We start from the raw sequence: 4,364 nt of genomic DNA, 5'->3' as shown, positions 1-4,364 counted from the left end.
AGGAGGCGCGCGGCGGGGAGAGGGACAGCTTCACATTCGAGTTCCACCGAAGTGGGTACGCAGCACAGGAACCCCGCCTCGCCGCAAGGCACCCAGGGGGCCTTGGGCCGAGAGTGATGGGGGCAGCAGGCCGACAGTTCGGTGCACCAGCACGGAGCCTGCCGACACGGACAGCCCGATTACCGCTCATGCGACTCTGCGTACACGCGACAACAATCCCGACGAGCGAACCACGGCCACGAGAGCAAGTGGAAACACCCGAGCGAGATCGTGCCCGCACCGCTGGACGCGAAGTATCTCGAAGGGACAAGCAACAAGCCGGACGCGAAGGATCTCGAAGGGACAAGCGACAGGCCACGGGGGGAAACGACAGGGACAATCATGCGGGGGGCTGTCTGCCCCGGCTCGCAAGACGGAGGCCAGGCCTCGGCAGCGGGCACGTCACGCCACGAGATCGGGGATTGCGAGGAGAGCCAACGCATGGGCGCGCGCACGACAATTTAATGCCACGCCCACGCCAGCGTAGAGCTCTCCTCGCAATCCCCAAGCTCGGCGGTCCGCACCAGCCGCGTCGGCCAGGCCTCCATCTTGCGAGCACGGGCAGCTGCCACCGCAGCCGGAGGCGAAGGATCTCGAAGGGACAAGGGACAGGCCGCGGGGGGGAACGACAGGGACAATCATGCGGGGGGCTGTCTGCCCCGGCTCGCAAGACGGAGGCCAGGCCTCGGCAGCGGGCACGTCACGCCACGAGATCGGGGATTGCGAGGAGAGCCAACGCATGGGCGCGCGCACGGCAATTTAATGCCACGCCCACGCCAGCGTAGAGCTCTCCTCGCAATCCCCAAGCTCGGCGGTCCGCACCAGCCGCGTCGGCCAGGCCTCCATCTTGCGAGCACGGGCAGCTGCCACCGCAGCCGGAGGCGAAGGATCTCGAAGGGACAAGGGACAGGCCGCGGGGGGGAACGACAGGGACAATCATGCGGGGGGCTGTCAGCCCCGGCTCGCAAGACGGAGGCCAGGCCTCGGCAGCGGGCACGTCACGCCACGAGGTCGGGGATTGCGAGGAGAGCCAACGCATGGGCGCGCGCACGGCAATTTAATGCCACGCCCACGCCAGCGTAGAGCTCTCCTCGCAATCCCCAAGCTCGGCGGTCCGCACCAGCCACGTCGGCCAGGCCTCCGACTTGCGAGCAGGGGCAGCGGCCACCGCCGCCGTGACGTCGCGGCAAGCAGACAGCCGCGCAGCAGCTGCCAGCACCTTGGCACAAGCACGGCAAATGAATGCCACGCCCACGCCGCGGATAAGCAGCCCCAACGCGCCCGACGGCTTGGAGCGGGTCCCGAAGACGGTGGCCGGAATCGGGTCGTCGCCGGCCGGAAAACGGGTCATCGATGCCGGCAATACTTCGGGCCATGAGGCCCCCCACCTTAGTCCGAGTTTAGCAACAGCCCACATATCCCCCGCGGCAGGCCTATGGGCGCCAGGCCAGCGCGCCCCATGGCCAGTCAGGGGGCACCCCCCTAAAGAGCAATAAGTGTCATTGAAGCTCTGGCAGGGGGAGACACTACTAGGTCCCAGCTGTCACCCCCCCTCTAAAAAATTCATTTCTTGGTATTTTGAGCTGAAATTTTGCACAGAGGTTGGCAAAAATCCAATCCAACTTTATTAATTTTTCCAGAATTTTTCGAGGTCGGGAAGTATTTTTTTTTATTTTCCTACCATTAAAAATCGAGGAAATCGGAAAAAATAGGAACCGGCCCGGAATGACCCCAAATTCAGTGGGCAGCCTCATAAAAATATGGCTGATTTTACTGGATTGATTTCATGTGGAAAGCACGACGTTTTGTTGTAGGAATGCGGGAACCCCGGCGGCTCGCCTGCCGCGGCCAGCGACGTCGGGCTGGCCCCTGCAGCGCCTAGCCTCTCCCACGCGGGGGGCAGGCCAGAACGCGGGGGGCCAGGGCCCGAAGGCAGCCCCCCCGCGGGCGAGAGAGCAAGCCAGCAGGGGCTGTCGCCTGCCGCGGCCAGCGACGTCGGGCTGGCCCCTGCAGCGCCTAGCCTCTCCCACGCGGGGGGCAGGCCAGAACGCGGGGGGCCAGGGCCCGAAGGCAGCCCCCCCGCGGGCGAGAGAGCAAGCCAGCAGGGGCTGTCGCCTGCCGCGGCCAGCGACGTCGGGCTGGCCCCTGCAGCGCCTAGCCTCTCCCCCGCAGGGGGCAGGCCAGAACGCGGGGGGCCAGGGCCCGAAGGCAGCCCCCCCGCGGGCGAGAGAGCAAGCCAGCAGGGGCTGTCCGCGCGTCGCGCGGCGCGGCATGGCTGCGGGGGCCGCGCGCGCGCGCCCAAGCGCCCAAGGGCCCCCAAGGGCCCCAGGCCCTCAGGCCCCAGCGCCCCAGCGCCCAGCGCGGGCGGGCGCGCGCGCGCGTGTGGTCTTTGAGGGGCGCCGGCCTGGTGGCTCCCTAAAGAGCAATAAGTGTCATTGCAGCTCTGGCAGGGGGAGACACTACTAGGTCCCAGCTGTCACCCCCCCTCTAAAAAATTCATTTCTTGGTATTTTGAGCTGAAATTTTGCAGAGAGGTTGGCAAAAATCCAATCCACCTTCATTAATTTTCCCAGAATTTTTCGAGGTCGGGAAGTATTTGTTTTAATTTTCCTACCATTAGAAATCGAGTAAATCCGCAAAACTAGGAACCGGCCCGGAATGACCCCAAATTCAGTGGGCAGCCTCATAAAAATATGGCTGATTTTACTGGATTGGTTTCATGTGGAAAGCACGACGTTTTCTTGTAGGAATGCGGGAACCCCGGCAGCTCGCCTGCCGCGGCCAGCGACGTCGGGGACGCTGGCCTGCGCTGTCGAGCCCGCGAGGGCTGTCTCCGCGGCAGGCCCCCCCTGAACGGGGCACGACAGGCCACCGCGCTGGCTCGTCCAGCGTCGACAGTCCCTCGTCCAGGTTTCAGATCGCGCCAAGTCGAACCCATGACCTGCTCAAGCCATCGTGCGCTGCCGAATTCGCATCTGCGTGTAGGCTGCCATTCCACGCGGCAGCCCCTGTTTTCGTCAGCGTGCCCCCCTGACGAATTTTCCTGCCTGGCCCAGTCCAGCGTCCAGCCCCTGTTCGTCGAAAAATCTGCGCTGCTGATTTTCCACGACGAGCCTACTTTCGTCAGCGTGCCCCCCTGACGAATTTTCCTGCCTGGCCCGGCCAGTCCAGCCCCTGTTCGTCGAAAAATCTGCGCTGCCGATTTTCCACGCGGCAGCCCCTGTTTTCGTCAGCGTGCCCCCCTGACGAATTTTCCTGCCTGGCCCGGCCAGTCCAGCCCCTGTTCGTCGAAAAATCTGCGCTGCCGATTTTCCACGCGGCAGCCCCTCTTTTCGTCAGCGTGCCCCCCTGACGAATTTTCCTGCCTGGCCCGGCCGGTCCAGCATCCAGCCCCTGTTCGTCGAAAAATCTGCGCTGCCGATTTTCCACGCGGCAGCCCCTCTTTTCGTCAGCGTGCCCCCCTGACGAATTTTCCTGCCTGGCCCGGCCGGTCCAGCATCCAGCCCCTGTTCGTCGAAAAATCTGCGCTGCCGATTTTCCACGCGGCAGCCCCTGTTTTCCTCAGCGTGCCCCCCTGACGAATGTTCGTCGAAAAATCTGCGCTGCCGATTTTCCACGCGGCAGCCCCTGTTTTCCTCAGCGTGCCCCCCTGACGAATGTTCGTCGAAAAATCTGCGCTGCCGATTTTCCACGCGGCAGCCCCTCTTTTCGTCAGCGTGCCCCCCTGACGAATTTTCCTGCCTGGCCCGGCCGGTCCAGCATCCAGCCCCTGTTCGTCGAAAAATCTGCGCTGCCGATTTTCCACGCGGCAGCCCCTCTTTTCGTCAGCGTGCCCCCCTGACGAATGTTCGTCGAAAAATCTGCGCTGCCGATTTTCCACGCGGCAGCCCCTCTTTTCGTCAGCGTGCCCCCCTGACGAATTTTCCTGCCTGGCCCGGCCGGTCCAGCATCCAGCCCCTGTTCGTCGAAAAATCTGCGCTGCCGATTTTCACCGACGAGCCTACTTTCGTCAGCGTGTCCCCTTGACGAATTTCCCTGCCTGGCCTGGACAGTCCATCTTCCAGCCCATGTTCATCGAAAAATCTGCGCTGCCGATTTCCCCGACGAACCTGCAGCTGCACAAATCTGCGCTGCCGATTTCCCCCCCTGTCGGCATGGCTGCCGCTGCCCCGATGTCCAGACCAACAGTCTTTTTTGTCGACTTTGCCGATTTTGTCCGCGCTGCCGATTCCAACACTACCCCCTGCATCCAAACCAGCATTGTTTCGTCAGCTCTTCCCCTGACGATTTTAGCCCTGTAACAAACAGTAGGCCTCCAATCCCGC

This window comes from Populus nigra, chromosome 2, assembly GCF_951802175.1.
Source record: "Populus nigra chromosome 2, ddPopNigr1.1, whole genome shotgun sequence".
In the NCBI taxonomy this organism is placed as follows: domain Eukaryota; kingdom Viridiplantae; phylum Streptophyta; class Magnoliopsida; order Malpighiales; family Salicaceae; genus Populus; species Populus nigra.
Note: the sequence above shows the minus strand (reverse complement) of the source record.